This window comes from Panthera pardus, unplaced genomic scaffold (genome assembly GCF_024362965.1).
Source record: "Panthera pardus isolate Hobbes unplaced genomic scaffold, ASM2436296v1 HiC_scaffold_16, whole genome shotgun sequence".
In the NCBI taxonomy this organism is placed as follows: domain Eukaryota; kingdom Metazoa; phylum Chordata; class Mammalia; order Carnivora; family Felidae; genus Panthera; species Panthera pardus.
The window spans coordinates 147,781,377-147,798,001 of NW_026526721.1; the positions used below are offsets into that span (position 1 = coordinate 147,781,377).

Genomic DNA, 16,625 nt, shown 5'->3' on the forward strand with positions numbered 1-16,625 from the left:
CCCTGCTCACACCCTGTCTCTCTCTCAGAAATAAATAAAGATTAAAAAAAATTTTTTTTAAAAAGGAGACTTCTCAAATTCCACATATGAGTGAAATCGTATATCTGTCTTTCTCTGACTCACTTAAGGGAAGGAAAAATAAGATAAAAACAGAGAGGGCGGCACACCATAAGAGACTCTTGAATACAGAGAACAAAGTGAGGGTTGCTGGAGGAGAGGTGGGTGGGGGGAATGGGTTAAATGGGTGATGGGCATTAAGGAGGGCACTTTGTGGGATGAGCACTGGGTGTCATATGTAAGAGATGTCCCGAAAGCAAGACTATACTATATGTTACCTAACTTGAATTAAAAACAAAAGAGATATGGTGCAAACATTCAGAATAAGGCAGTCTATTGCTGGGGGCCACACTTGGCCACTAGGCTATACTGTCATCCTGAAAATTAAAATATGAGTGTTGAACACTCAACATAAAACTGTGGCATTTCAGAGCTGGAAAATAGTCTAGGGAAAGCCTGCTGAAACTCCACATCTTACAGGTGAAGAACTAAGACCAGGAAGGGGAGGATGGGCCTGGTCTTAGACATGCAGCAATATTGCGAGGCCTCCCTCCTCTTGCCGTGTTTTGGAGGGGTAATGGCGAATAAATTTCATTTACACATTAAAAAAAAAAAGGGAGACTTCCAGTTGTCTTTGCCTGTACATAACTATTTCCCCCCTTCTTCTGTTTGCATCTGTAGCCACTTCTCTTTCTTGGGGCGGGGGGAGAATTTTAGAGATTAAATGGCCGTAAGAACTTGTCATTTGTGTGCACCATATGTATGTCTAAATCATATGTCTAATTCATAGAGCCGACCTGCCAGCAAAGGGAGGCAATGTATACAAAGAGTTAACTGAAATTGGTCTCACATGATGGAGAGAACTGGGAGCTGTAGCTTCTAAGCAAGATTACCTGTTTTGTATAAGAACTGTTTAAGTGAGTCTAAATATGTATTTAAAAGTTCAAATCTCAGCTGGAACAGAAATAAAAGGAGGTCGTTGCATTTGGTTCATCTAGACCTTCATGGCTGCCCTCCCTCCCTCCAACCTAAAGCTTCTAAATACATGACGTTTCTCCTTCTCCTTTCTCTTGAATATGAAAACTCAGAGCAAATCAATTACAATATCTTTCCCTTCCTCCAGAGGGAATCAATAAGCTAGGTTATAAAGTCCTTATTTAAAAAAATATAGAAACGAATAAGCGACTGTCAAAATCTAACAGAAATTCACTATTTATTTGGGACTGTAGCCCAAACAACAAACGAAACACTCAAGCTGCAGGGGCTTGACAGACTATAACAGAGTATATTCACTGGGGAGCCAAATAATCAGTCAAATGAGAGAAAGGGATACTTGGTTGTTGGTCAATTGATCTTATTCTCTTGGTGAGGGGTAGGCTGAAGAGGAAACTAGATATGAAGTGGGTGTTACTTTTTTCTTATGGTATTTGCCAGTATCTTTCCTCTTGCCTTACTCTGGATCTCCCGGCACTTAAATGTTACTCTATAGCTGTTACCCCAAGCTGAAATCTATCTGACTACCATTTCAAAAAAAGTAACAGTGGTCCTGCTGGCCTTCTCAGCTACTCAGTGAGCTCAGGCTGACCGAATGCGAGACTGAGAAGTCATAATGAGGGACATGGAGAGACTACCTTCTTACCTAAGATGGAGACACCAGCAGAAAGACACTGGCCACCATGAGAGGCAGGTGTCCTATCTACTCCTGCAGCAGAGCCCTTAGGGCTTCTGAGATACCCCCAAAAAGAACTAAACTGTCTTCCCTAACCCTGCCAACCTTCTCAAGGACACACCGCCCTTCCTGAATATTTGTGATCGACCACCCTACCCAAGGACAAAATTCACATGGTCTCCATGACGTTTGCTCTATAAATCCTGCCTTTTCCTTTGTTTAGAGTGACAATTTATACACGGTTGTGAATACATTTCTGGTATATGAATACATTTTCAGCTGTGTACAAACTAAATGACTTTAAGCTATTCTTTGGCACCCTTTATTCATTTGGCTGGCAGGCTTCTATGCTTTTTCAGTTTCCACCCACCCTTATGCATCCTCTTTCTCAGGCTCCCTTGTTAGTTCCCGCTCATCTTGCTGACTTTTAAACCTGCCAGTGTCCGTGGTCTCAGTATTTGGACCACTTTCCTTCTCCATCAGTCTTGTTAATCTCTTTCAGACCTACAGCCTCAAATAGTTCTGTATATAATTATGACTCCCAAATTTATATCTCCAGCCCAGGCTCTTCCACGAATTCCAAATGTGTCTCAAAAGCAATTCTGAAATTCTACTGGGTAGGTCTTGTGAGTGCCCCTATTGTGGGACTGAGGAATTCTCTTTATTTCTTGCTTCTTCTTTATTATCCTTGTCTAATCTCAGGTGGGGGTTGGGAATATATTCTCTTTGGGGGCTGCATAGATTTCTTAGTTCACTTCCTGCTAATCAAAGTAAAGTTGGGAGTTGAGGGGTCAGTGTAAATCTTGAGGAGTGGAGTCACAGATTTCTTTTCGTTCAGAACTGTTTCTTTGGCAGTTCAAAAACTTAGCAGATTTATTGTCTATTTGCCCCAGCCAGTTCCATGTCATTGAAACCATAAATATAGTTCTTTCCAAGATCTAGTTCTCAGATCACCATATTTCTTTGCTTGCCTCCCCCTGTGCCACCCCGCCTTGTTCTCACTCTGAAGAGGGGTATTTCGAGGCCATCAGGCTTCCATGGGAAAGCTCTACGGATAGCCTGCTCTTTGCTGAAAGTCTGAGTTTTGGTGGGCTTTCTCAATTTATCTTCTGGTAATTAGGGTCTCCAAACAGTTGGCTTTTTGGTAATGCGAAATGCCCATTTTTAAAAATTCTCTCTATTCAGTTTTGTTTCTCTTTCTTGTATTATCTTGCCAATGAGGTCAACATTACCAGATGCTACTATTGTTTTGATGCCAAACTTCTCTATAGCTACAAATTTATGAGTCACGTGAGCTACCTCCCAAATTATTTTTAAAATATTTTTATGTTTTTATTTTATTTTATTAATTTTATTTTTTATTTTTTAAAACATACATCCAAATTAGTTAGCATATAGTGAAACAATGATTTCAGGAGTAGATTCGTTAATGCCCCTTACCCATTTAGCACATCCCCCCTCCCACAACCCCTCCAGCAACCCTCAGTTTGTTCTCCATATTTATGAGTCTCTTATGTTTTGTCTCCCTCCCTGTTTTTATATTATTTTTGTTTCCCTTTCCTTATGTTCATCTGTTTTGTCTTTTAAAGTCCTCATATGAGTGAAGTCATATGATTTTTGTCTTTCTCTGACTGATTAATTTCGCTTAGCATAATACCCTCCAGTTCCATCCACATAGTTGCAAATGGCAAGATTTCATTCTTTTTGATTGCTGAGTAATACCCCATTGTATATATATACCATGTTTTCTTTATCCATTCATCCATCGATGGGCATTTAGGCTCTTTCCATACTTTGGCTATTGTTGATAGTGCTACTATAAACATGGGGGTGCATGTGTCCCTTCAAAACAGCACATCTGTATCCCTTGGATAAATGCCTAGTAGTGCAATTGCTGGGTCATAAGGTACTTCTATTTTTAGTTTTTTGAGGAACCTCCATACTGTTTTCCAGAGTGGCTGCACCAGTTTGCATTGCCACCAACAATGCAAAAGAGATCCTCTTTCTCAGCATCCTTGCCAACATCTGTTGTTGCCTGAGTTGTTAATGTAAGCCATTCTGACAGGTGTGAGGTGGTATCTCATTGTGGTTTTGATTTGTATTTCCCTGATGATGAGTGATGTTGAGCATCTTTTCATGTGTCTGTTAGCCATCTGGATGTCTCCTTTGGAAAAGTGTCTATTCATGTCTTTTGCCCATTTCTTCACTGGATTATTTGTGTTTTGGGTGTTGAGTTTGATAAGTTCTTTATAGATTTTGGATACTAACCCTTTATCTGATATGTCATTTGCAAATATCTTCTCCCATTCTGTCAGTTGCCTTTTAGTTTTGTTGATTGTTTCCTTTTCTGTGCAGAATCTTTTTACTTTGATGATGAGGTCCCAGTAGTTCATTTTTGCTTTTGTTTCCCTTGCCTCCAGAGACGTGTTGAGTAAGAAGTTGCTGTGGCCAAGATCAAAGAGGTTTTTGCCTGCTTTCTCCTTAAGGATTTTGCTGGCTTCCGGTCTTACATTCAGGTCTTTCATCCATTCTGAGTTTATTTGTGTGTATGGTGTAAGAAAGTGGTCCAGGTTCATTCTTCTGCATGTCCTGTCCAGCTTTCCCAGCACCACTTGCTGAAGAGACTGTCTTTATTCCATTGGATATTCTTTCCTGCTTTGTCAAAGATTAGTTGGCCATATGTTTGTGGGTCCATTTCCGGGTTCTCTATTCTGTTCCATTGATCTGAGTGTCTGCTCTTGTGCCAGTACCATACTGTCTTGATGATTACAGCTTTGTAGTACAGCTTAAAGTCTGGGATTGTGATGCCTCCTGCTTTGGTTTTCTTTTTCAAGATCGTTTTGGCTATTCGGGGTCTTTTCTGGTTCCATACAAATTTTAGGGTTATTTGTTCTAGCTCTGTGAAGAATGCTGGTGTTACTTTGATAGGGATTGCATTGAATATGTAGATTGGTTTGTGTAGTATCGACATTTCAACAATGTTTGTTATTCCTATCCAGGAGCATGGAATGTTTTCCCATTTTTTGGTGTCTTCTTCAATTTCTTTCTTAAGCTTTCTATAGTTGTCAATGTATAAATTTTTCACCTCATTGGTTAGATTTATTCCTAGATATTTTATGGTTTTTTGGGCAACTGTAAATGGGATCGATTCCTTGATTTCCCTTTCTGTCGCTTCATTGTTGGTGTATAGGAATCCAACCAATTTCTGTGCGTTGATTTTATGTCCTGCAACTTTGCTGAACTCATGAATCAGTTCTAGCAGTTATTTGGTGGAATCTTTTGGGTTTTCCATATAGAGTATCATGTCATCTGCGAAGAGTGAAGTTTAACCTCCTCCTGGCCAATTTAGATGCCTTTTATTTCTTTGTGTCGTCTGATTGCAGAGGCGAAGCTTTCAATACTATGTTGAATAACAGTGGCAAGAGTGGACATCCCTGTCTTGTTCCTGACCTGAGGGGGAAAGCTCTCAGTTTTTCCCCATTGAGGATGATATTAGCGTTGGGTCGTTCATATATGGCTTTTATGATCTCGAGGTATGATCCTTCTATCCCTACTTTCTTGAGGGTTTTTATCAAGAAAGTATGCTGTATTTTGTCAAATGCTTTCTCTGCATCTATTGAGAGGATAGTATGGTTCTTGTCCTTTCATTTATTGATGTGATGAATCACGTTAATTGTTTTCAGATATTGAACCAGCCCTGCATCCCAGGTATAAATCCCACTTGGTCATGGTGAATAATTTTTTTTAACCTATTGTTGAATCTGGTTGGCTAATAACTTGTTGAGAATTTTTGTATCCATGTTCATCAGGGAAATTGGTCTATAGTTCTCCTTTTTAGTGGGGTCTCTGTCGGTTTTGGAATCAAGGTAATGCTGACTTCATAGAAAGTTTGGAAGTTTTCCTTCCATTTCTATTTTTTGGAACAGTTTCAAGAGAATATGTGTTAACTCTTCCTTAAATGTTTGGTAGAATTCCCCGGGAAAGCCTTCAGGCCCTGGACTCTTGTTTTATGGCAGATTTAAAAAAAAATTTTTTTTTTAACGTTTATTTATTTTTGAGACATAGAGAGACAGAGCATGAATGGGGGAGGGTCAGAGAGAGGGAGACACAGAATCTGAAACAGGCTCCAGGCTCTGAGCTGTCAGCACAGAGCCCGACGCAGGGCTCGAACTCACGGACCGCGAGATCATGACCTGAGCTGAAGTCGGCCACTTAACCGACTGAGCCACCCAGGCGCCCCTTTTTGGCAGATTTTTGATTACTAATTTGATTTCCTTACTGGTTATGGGTCTGTTCAAATTTTCTATTTCTTCCTGTTTCAGGTTTGGTAGTGTATATGTTTCTAGGAATTTGTCCATTTCTTCCAGATTGCCCATTTTATTGGCATATAATTGCTCATACTATTCTCTCATTGTTGTTTGTATTTCTGTTGTGTTGGTTATGATCTCTCCTCCTTCATTCTTAATTTTATTTATTTGGATCCTTTCCTTTTTCTTTTTGATCAAACTGGCTAGTGGTTTATCAATTTTGTTAATTCTTTCAAAGAACCAGCTTCTGGTTTCATTGATCCATTCTACTGTTGTTTTTTGTTTGTTTGGTTGGTTGCTGTTGTTTTTTTTTTTTTTTTTTTTTGGTTTTGATAGCATTGCTTTCTGCTCTAATCTTTATTATTTCCTGTCTTCTGGTGGTTTGGGTTTTATTTGCTGTTCTTTTTTCAGCTCCTTAAGGCATAAGGTTAGGTTGTGTATCTGACATCTTTCTTCCTTCTTTAGGAAGGCCTGGATTGCTATATACTTTCCTCTTATGACTGCCTTTGCTGTGTCCCAGAGGTTTTGTGTTGTGGTGTTATCATTTTCATTGATTTCCATATACTTTTTAATTTTCTCTTTAACTGCTTGGTTAGCCCATTCATTCTTTAGTAGGATGTTTTTCAGTCTCCAAGTATTTGTGACCTTTCCAAATTTTTTCTTGTGGTTGATTTCAAGTTTCATAGTGTTGTGTGGTCTGAAAATATGTATGGTATGATCTCGATCTTTTTGTATTTAGGACTGATTTGTGTCCCAGTATATGGTCTATTCTGGAGAACGTTCCATGTGCACTGGAGAATAATGTATATTCTGCTGCTTTAGGATGAAATGTTCTGAATATATCTGTTAAGTCCATCTGGTCTAGTGTGTCATTCAAAGCCATTGTTTCCTTTTTGATTTTCTGTTTAGATGATCTGTCCATTGCTGTGAGTGGGGTGTTGAAGTCTCCTACTGTTATGGTATTATTATCAATGGATTTCCTTATGTTGGTGATTAACTGAGTTATATATTTGGGTGCTCTTACATTTGGTGCATAAGTGCTTACAACTGTTAGGTCTTCTTGGTCTATAGACCCCTTGATTATGATATAATGCCTTCCTGCATCCCTTGATACAGTCTTTATTTTAAAGTCTAGATTGTCTGATATAAGTATGGCTACTCTGGTTTTCTTTTATTGACCATTAGCATGACAGATGGTTCTCCATCCCCTTACTTTCAATCTGAAGGTGTCTTTAGGTCTAAAGTGGGTCTCTTGTAAACAGCATATAGATGGATCTTGTTTTCTTATCCATTCTGTTACCCTATGCCTTTTGATTGGAGCATTGAGTCCATTGACGTTTAGAGTGACTACTGAAAGATATGAATTTATTGCCATTATGATGCTTGTAGAGTTGGAGTTTCTGGTGATGTTCTCTGGTCCTTTCTAATGTTTTGTTGCTTTTGGTGTGTATATATATATATATATATATATATATATATATATATATATATATATATTTTCTCCCCTCAGAAAGCCGCCCTTAAAATTTCTTGCAGGGCTGGTTTAGTGGTCACAAACTCCTTCAATTTTTGTTTGTCTGGGAAACTTTTAACTCTCCTTCTATTTTGAATGACAGCCTTGCTGGATAAAGACTTCTTGGCTGCATATTTTTCTGATTCAGCTCATTGAATATATCCTGCCACTCCTTTCTGGCCTGTCGATTTCTGTGGATAGGTCTGCTGCAAACCTGATCTGTCTTCCCTTGTAGGTTAGGGACTTATTTGTCCTTGCTGCTTTCATGATTCTCTCCTTGCCTGAGTGGTTTGTGAATTTGACTATGATATGCCTTGTTGATGGTCGGTTTTTGTTGAATCTAATGGGTGTGCTCTGTGCTTCCTGGATTTTGATGTCTGTGTCTTTCCCAGGTCAGGAAAGTTTTCTGCTATGATTTGCTCCCATATCCCTTCTACCCCTATTTCTCTCTCTTCCTCTTTTGGGACCCCTATGATTCTGATGTTGTTCCTTTTTCATGAGTCACTGATTTCTCTAATTCTTAAATCATGCTCTTTTGCCTTATTCTCCCTCTTTTTTTTTTCTGCTTTGCTATTCTCTATAAGTTTGTCCTCTGTATCACTGATTCTCTGTTCTGCCTCATCAATCCTTGCCACCACTGCCTGCATCTGTGATTGCAGCTCAGTTATAGCACATTTAACTTCATGCTGGCTATTTTTTACTTCTTTTGTCTCTGCAGAAAGGGATTCTAATCTATTTTTGACTCCAGCTAGTATTCTTATTATTGTGATTCTAAATTCTCATTTAGACATCTTGGTTGTATCTGTGTTGGTTAAATCCCTGGCTGTCGTTTCTTCGTGCCCTTTCTTTTGGGGTGAATTCCTTCGTTTTGTCATCTTGAAGGGAGAAAAGGAATTAATGAGGTAGAAAAATTGAAAAAATATTAAAATAAAAAAAAATTGAAATTAAAAATTAAAAACACACACAAATCCAATAAATGATACTAGATCCTTGGTGTGTTTTGGTCTGGGTGTTGAAAGTGGTTTGACAGATTAGAGAAAAAAGCGGGGGGGGAAGAAATCGTTTGAGAATTTGAAAAAATGAATACACTGAAGTAGACTAAAATGAGATGATGGGGGTAAAATATAATTTGAAAAAATATACACCAAAGTAAAGAATGTAGTAGAAAAAAATTAAAGAAAAATATTTTTAATAAAAATTAAAAATAAATATGATTTTTTTTCATTTTCTGTATTTAAGAAAAAAGAAAAGAAATGAAAAAGAGAAAAAGAGAAAAAAGAAAAGAAAAAAATTGTTTGAAAATTTCAAAAAGTGAATACACTGTAGTAGACTAAAATAAAATGATGGAAGTAAAATAGAACTTGAAAAAACTTACATAACAGCAAAAAAATATGGTAATAAAAATTAAATAAAAATATTTTTAATAGAAATTGAAAGTAAAAAGGAACTTTTTCTCTTTCTGCATTGAAGAAAAGGAAAAGAAATGAAAAAGAGGAAAAAAGAAAAAGAAAGAAGAAAAAGAAAATTGAGAATTTGAAAAGGTGAGTACACTGAAGTATACTAAAATAAAATTATGGAAGTAAAGTAGAATTTGAAAAAATTTACACAAAAGTAAAAAGTATAGTAATAAATTAAAGAAAGATATTTTTAATAAAAATTGAAAATAAAAATGAATTGTTTCTCTTTCTGTATTCAAGAAAAAGAAAAGAATTGTAAAAGAGAAAAAGGAAAAAGAAAAAAAGATAAAGAACATTGAATAGATGAACCTGCTAACAGATTGAAGTAGGACTGAAATTGCTTCGTTTTGCCCTAGAAGTCAGTCTATGTAGTTCTTTATAGTCCATAAATTAAGTCGGCAGTGAAACTTGTGTTCTTGAAGAGCGAATTTGGCCCAGTTGGGCGGGGCTCAGTGTAACAGCTCTGCTCTCCACTAGGTGGCGCTGCTGGCCTACTGGGGCGGAGTGTTGCAGCACTTGTAGGTGCGTATGCGCATGCGGGGGAATGGTGAAAATGGCGTCAGCCAGCCACCCAGTCTGTTCTCCCGGATCAGCAGCGCATCCGTCCTCTGTCTTCAGCTTTCGTCCACTCCCGCTCTTTCACTCTCCGTGACCAGGTCCCAGGCAGCACCTCTCTCCCGAGTTTGTCTCAGATGCAGCTGTTTTGCCCGGCCCCCTACTTCCGAAGGACCTTGGCTTTGACCCGTTCCGCCCCTCTGCGGGAGGGTCTCACTGAGCAATGGCCGAATGAGCAATGGCCAAATATCAGCTGCACCCAGGTACGTCCACTGGACCCTGCTGCTGCTGGTGCCCTGAGACTGCAGCCAGGTGCCACCCGCCCCAGAAAAAGCTCGCGAGACAGTGTAGCAGCAGGGTTTCAGGGATTATGGAAAATCACAACACACATCTGGCACCAGGCTTCATCCCCAGTGACCTTTTCCAGCACCAGTGAATGTGGCCGCCTTCTGGGTTCTGCTGGGACCAGGTGGCTTCAAAAGTCTCTACCAAATGTCCTTCCAGCAGTGGAACTGCTTTTCCCCGTGTGGCCCGAGAACCTCCCGGACTCCACTCTGTTCCTGGGGATTCGCCCTTCCCACCAGAGCACCACCAGGTATGGAGCCGCGGAGTTGCAGCCTTTGCACTCCCCTTGTTTACAGTCTTAATGGCTTTTAAACCCTCTCCTTTTTCCTTTCTCCCTTATTAGTTTAGTCTCTGCGGCTGTTTCCAATTTTTCGCTTTCTTTCCAGCTGCTTTTGGGGAGGGGTGATTTTCCCATATTCTCCCCCCTTGCCCAGTCTCTGTCCTCTCTCTGCCCACAAAAGCAGTTCCCTACCTTTCGGGGCTTCTTGCTCCCCAAGTGCAACTCTCTGCGCCACGTACCTGCTGAGTTCTGTGGTTCAGGTTGTGCAGATTGTTGTGTTAATCCCCCAATCAGTTTTCTAGGTGTGTAGGATGGTTCAGTGTTGGTCTGGTTGTATTTTATGGACGCAAGATGCACAAAAAGCTTCCATGCTGTTCCCTGTTTTTATTTTATTTTTGAGAGAGAGAGAGAGAGAGAGTGCGAGTGGGGAAGGGGCAGAGAGAGAGAGGGAGACACAGAATCTGAAGCAGGCTCCAGGCTCCGAGCTGTCAGCACAGAGCCTGATGCAGGGCTCCAACCAACGAACCATGAGATCATGACCTGAGCTGAAGTCAGACGCTTAACCGACTGAGTCACCCAGGCGCCCCTAGCTCCCAAATTATTGCAGGGAATGGTTCTCTCAAATGTTTTGCCCCTACGTAACTTGTAGTGTCATCTTTCCAGCCTTCTCTATCTATTTCCTTGCTATATGTGGTCTGACTGTTAAGTCATTTTTTAGGTTTTTGTTATAGCAGATTTCTTTCTGGTACTGATTTTCTGCATTAGTCACGATTGACTGCTTATGCTGTGGTAACAAACATCTCCCAAATCTCAGTGCTGTGGGGGGAGACACGAGACTGCTGCACCGTTGCTCAAGGCCACGGGCTAACTGAAATACCATCATTTTTGTAGCAGCCACATCTGGGACCGGTTGCCAATGGCCAAAGGAAGAGGGGGACTGGAGAATTGTACATGGCGTATGTCTATCCTTTACCTCAGCCAGGAATGTTACATGCCACTACTGTTCACACTCCAAGGTCAGAACTAGTCATATGACCCTCAAATAATTACAAGGAGGCTGAGAATTATAGTCTTTCTTAGACATTATCCACCCCATTGCAACTGTCATTGAGGGTAGCCCTTCAGTCTACCTGAACACAGGTTTGGTTTCTTGGTGATGGTGCTTTTATTTTGTCTTTTGTTTAATGCTGTATCCTTACTTCCTGATACATACTAAGTACTTAATAAATATTTAATGAATGGATGACTGAATAGACTAAGTTTCTCAGTTGAGCATAAAGAGAAGGAAGGAAGGAAGGAAGGAAAGAAAGAAAGAAAGAAAGAAAGAAAGAAAGATCTCTAGGTCCTTACACCATGGCCAAAGTGGTGAGTTGGAGTTGGAGCTGTGTGATGCCCTAGGAGTGGGTGGATGTGGACAAAATCCACACTTCAGGCATTGGAATGTATAATCCCTACTCAGGGAAAGTTGCTGAGGCCTTTCCTAGATGTGCCAGGGGGCCAAATACGGAGCTGGGATGGTGTTGTTTTCCCTGAGATCTCTAAACGAGAATGAAAGCTCAGCCTGGCAGCCTAGGATCCTGGTCCAGAAATGGTCCCTGGGTGGAAACCAAGTCTTGCCTGGGTCACTGGGCCATTGCTGCTTGTGTGTATTCGGCTAATTTCACCTGTGGTCTGGGATCCTCGAGCCAGGAAAACAATTTAAAAACAGATCTGGGTAGCTCAGTAGGTTGAGTGTCTGACTCTTGATTTTGGTTCAGGTTATGATCCCAGGATCATGGGATTGGACCCCACATTGTGCTCCACACTGATCATGGAGACTGCTTAATATATTCTCTCTCTCTCTCTCTCTGCCCCTCTCCCCTGCTTGGGCTCTCTCTCTCTAAAAACAAACAAACAAACAAACAAACAAACACAGATCTGAGAAGACTTGTATGTGGATGTTCTTAGCATCTTTGTTCATAAGCTCCAAACTGGAAACAATCCAAATATTCACAAGAGGAAAATGGATCCACAATTTGTGGTATATATCCCCATTGTATGAGTGGAGTCCTACCTAGTGATAAAAAGAACAAACTATAGATATGTACAAAAACAGGGATGAATCCCCAAAATATTATGTTAAATGAAAGAATCCAGGCATTAAAAAGTACATACGATATGATTTCATTTATGAGAATTTCTAGATGAGGCAAACCTAGTCTCTAGTGATACAAACAAGAACAGTGACTGCCTGCTTCTTGGTAGGGGTGTGGGACTGATTGGAAAGTTGCACAAAAACACACTTTGGGGTGGGTGGTGGTTACATGGATTTACACATGGGTCAAAACTTATGGAATCATGTATTTTAAATAGATGCATTTCATTGATGTGGATGATATATTTCTAAAAAATGATGACAATATGACAATATACAAATCAATTTAACAAGACAAAAATAAAATGGATTCTAAGCTGGTGAGCTCAGTGGGGAAGAGGCAATTGCAAAACTTGCTGGAGTAGACACAGCTGCTTGTGAACCCACCTGCTTTGTTCAGACCCGCCCCCCTGCATATGGCTTCATCACCAACTCCAGGCATGGCCCAGATGGGCTGAGTGAGAGTTCACTCCTTTGGTGATTGCTTCACAAAAGGACATATTCTGCAATTTGGGTCAAAGAGAAATAAGGAGAAATCTGTTGGGAGTTCCTGTTGGAATAATTTCCGTACTTCTATAAAAGGAAATGTAATGAGATTTTTTTTTTCCTTTCAGTTTCATCTAAGGACCCAAGGCATTCAAATTCTCACACTATCATCTATACATCTATAGATGTATATATCTATATCTATAGATATAGATGATATCTATATATCATCTCACACATCTATAGCTATGTGCCTCAGCCTCCTCATCTTTAAAATGGGGATGAAAGGGCTCCTGGGTGGCTCAGTCAGTTGAGCATCTGACTTCAGCTCAGGTCATGACCTCATGGTTTGTGAGTTTGAGCCCCTAGTTGGCTCTGTGCTGACAGCTCAGAGCCTGGAGCCTGCTTCGGATTCTGTGTCTCCCTCTCTCTCTGCCCTCCCCCATTTGCGCGCTGTCTCTCTCTCTCTCTCTCTCCCTCTCAAAAATAATAAATAAACTGTAAAAAAATTTAAAAAAGTAAAATAGGAATGAAAACAGCAGGTTTGCCTGGCATTGTTGAGATTTATTCATTTAGTTACAAATACGTTTTTGAGCACTAACTATTTGCCAGGGACTGTTCTAAGAGCTGTGGTGTATTTTATTCAGTGAACGAGACTGATGACATCTCCACTCTAAATGAAACATGGAAAGTATAACCCATTACGCACTGTGCAGTTTGTGGCAGCCATTATTATCAGAACTAAAGAGACCCCAGTTTTCTGTTAAAGAGCAATTTTCCAAAACTGGTAGAATCATGCCTCTCATGCAGGTATAAACACGAACACATGTTAAAGGTTTTATTTAGCTTACTAATGAGAAAACTGGTAAAAATTTCACAACTAGAAAGAACAGACCCATTTACGGACGGATTGGGAATATTGAAATGAATGAACAAGTGGATGCAAGACCGGCTTTTCCACAGAAGGGAAGGTCACTCCTCCCTTGCACAGAACTTACTCACGTGTCTCTAGGCAAGAATGATTTTGCATTGCTATCAGTTGTCTATGATTTACAGAGTTGCAGATTCACTCACATGAAATCAGGATTAGATAACTGGAACCAGTATGCTGTAAACAATGCATAGTTTTCCAGTGAAGCACACACTTTTTCAGTTCTCTTGGCCAAGTGGGTTTCCCATATAAACTCAAAGGACTTCTGTAATTGTAAACCAAAGATTTAAGTAGACAGTGTAGACAGTGTTCAAGGGGTTCTGGGTATGATGGAGGCACACACCAGGGGCTGCAGAGTGGCTTATCAGGGCAGGTTTCAAGGAGTTAATTTTGGAGCTGTGTGGAACGATGGGTAGGTATAAGCCAGGCAGACAGCAAGGAAGAGAAGGGCACAGCATGAGGAGGAAACATATCAGTAAAGGCTGAATTCCTTACAAGTAATAGAAACTGACATGAGTTCGTCTAAGCAAGAAGTGGGGATATATTATGTCACAAGGCATCTTATGGGGCCTAAGGGCAGGGATGAAGTGCCCAGGAATGACTGGAAAGTTGGGACTCGAGTGCTAGAAATACTGATTCCCAGCCCCCCTTCCCCCCACTGCCCATGGGATAGTTGCTTCATTTCTCTTGTCAAGGGTAAAGCTGGACACTGTCTAATGTGGTAAGGATAGACTACTCAGTTGTAACCATTGCGATGGTGGGGAAGATCCAGTGTGAACTGAACTCAACTTTGGTTTGTACAGAGATGACTGGGCACTTTGAAGGAAGAGTTGTGGGGAGCTGGGGCAGAGACCGGGTTTGTTCATCAGTGCTCATCTGGCGGAGAAGCAAACTCACATCTTTGTTTCGGGAGGTAGGGTAAATTAAAGCAAGGTTCCCAAGGACTGGGAGGGTTGGATAGGAGGAGGTGCGAGTTACCCCCTAAATGTTTCCATCCCAAAGAGATAGCACTCAGGTCCTTGACAAGGCAGTTCCGGTGGTGGAAGATCCACACGTCAAGGGGGAGAGAAAGGACTCACGATGGCAAGCTTTCTAGAGTAACTGCGCTAAGGGTCGGGGGCTGGGTTTCAGGGACCAGGTTTTGGCTGGAACAAGCCGTGATTCTCCTGGCAGCCTTAGCTCCCTCAGGCGATCACTTTAAGCGGGACATCCTAGGGACGCAGCCTTGAGCTGTTGGAGGCTATGTTAGTGTTTGTTCAAGTCTTTTAGTGTGGGGATGGGTCATTTGTGCTGAGGGTCTGCGGTTTTTATAGGCCAAAGTTGAGACTTCGTCAAAAAACCATCTAAAGTTGGGTCAAGAGGAGAGTCTTTACTGTTGTCTCCCCACAGACTGGTCCCTTTGCTTCTAGTCCGTGTGATAGAACACAGCTGCCTTAGGTGGGTTCCCTAGAAGCAGAAAGACGGCTTCGGGGGGTCTGTTGGGGGTATGTTCTCAAGTGAAGCTGGTAATGCAGGGAAGAAGCATGAATGGGAAGGAGAGGGCTGAGCAGGGTCGGTGGAGGGGCCTCTGGGATGCAAATCCACTGCAGAGTTCTTGTGCCTTCAGGCTGGCCTTTTGCATCTCCGTGACTGTCGGCTGGGGAGAGGTGGACTGTCCGTGAGAGCAGATGATCTTCTGGAGAAAAGGTAGCTTTGAGACATTGGCAACCTACACAGCACCAGACGGATGGGTGCCCCACCTTGACAAGGGAGAGCTGGTCGGGGCACCGTCACACACAGTTTAGGGCTGTCACACACCCCTCCTTTATTTGACGTCCCAGCCAATCTGATTTTAGAATCTCATATCCATTTCATATTTGGGAATGGGAGCTCTCTGACTAGCTCCATTTGATTTTGGAGCCCACACCAGACCCGTCAACTATGGCCTGGAGGTCAGGGCACGGCTGTGAAGATGACTGCCCATCACAATTGCATGGATGGTAGTGGCAGTGGCATTCTGCAGGGTGCATGAGCCGCCAGAGGCACCTCCTGTGTTGTAATCTATGGAGCTGTGACCCAGGGATGTCATCCACATAGAACGCAGTGTGGGAGGTACTCTTAGAGTATGTAGTATTGGGGTTTTAGTGCTAGGGGGTTAAGGGGTTCCAGAACATGCCACCCCAAAGTGCACCTCTTTGGCATATGGATTATTTAAAAAATGTTTATTTGTGTATTTATTTCGGGAGAGAGCGAGAGCGAGCATGAATGAGTGGGGGAAGGGCAGTGAGAGAGAGAGAGAGAGAGGGAGAGAGAGACAGAGGGAGAGAATTCCCAGTAGCCTCTGCGCCATCAGCACAGAGCCTGATGTGGGGCACCATCTCTCAAGTGAGATCCTGAGCTGAAATCAAGACTCCGAAGCTTAATCCACTGAGCCACCCAGGCGCCCCTGGTATATGGATTATTTTGAGGTCATTAAGAACCAGCGGGTGCAGGAAAAAGCTCTAGAAACAGGGAACAAATTTTCCTTTGGTAAAGTAAATTTATATTTATGATAAAGGAAATTTCTATTTGTAGAGAAGTCTCCCTCTCCTGTACCAGGAAGAGGAGGACTCTTAACTCTTATCAATGGAGTAGGCACAACTTAAATCTGCATAAAAAACCTTACTGAATAACCCTTGTTTACCATACTTCCATCACCTGCCCAAGACTCGCCTCGCCCACCCAAAAACCCCAAGCCTCTTTTCTTTTCACTTGAGATGGGACGTAAGCCCTAAACATCCCTGTGAGTTACTCATTTGTAGGTGCCTCCCTGTGTTACAGGCACGAGAGATGTGTTAATAAACTCCAGTCCATTTTTGTCTCTTGTTAATCTGTCTTTTGTTACAGAGCCTCAGCCAAGAACCTAGACGAAA

At 41.5% G+C, this 16,625-nt stretch overlaps 1 protein-coding gene across 1 annotated transcript in view; it reads left to right on the forward strand.

Moving 5' to 3' along the window:
* The first annotated feature begins 9,399 nt into the window (after positions 1 to 9,399).
* Positions 9,400 to 16,625, forward strand: part of LYZL4 (lysozyme like 4) — a 58,896-nt gene continuing 51,670 nt past the window's right edge. Inside the window, exon 1 of the mRNA XM_053903929.1 lies at positions 9,400 to 10,153. The gene's annotated coding sequence lies outside the window, so the exon portion shown is untranslated. The remainder of the gene's footprint in view (positions 10,154 to 16,625) is intronic.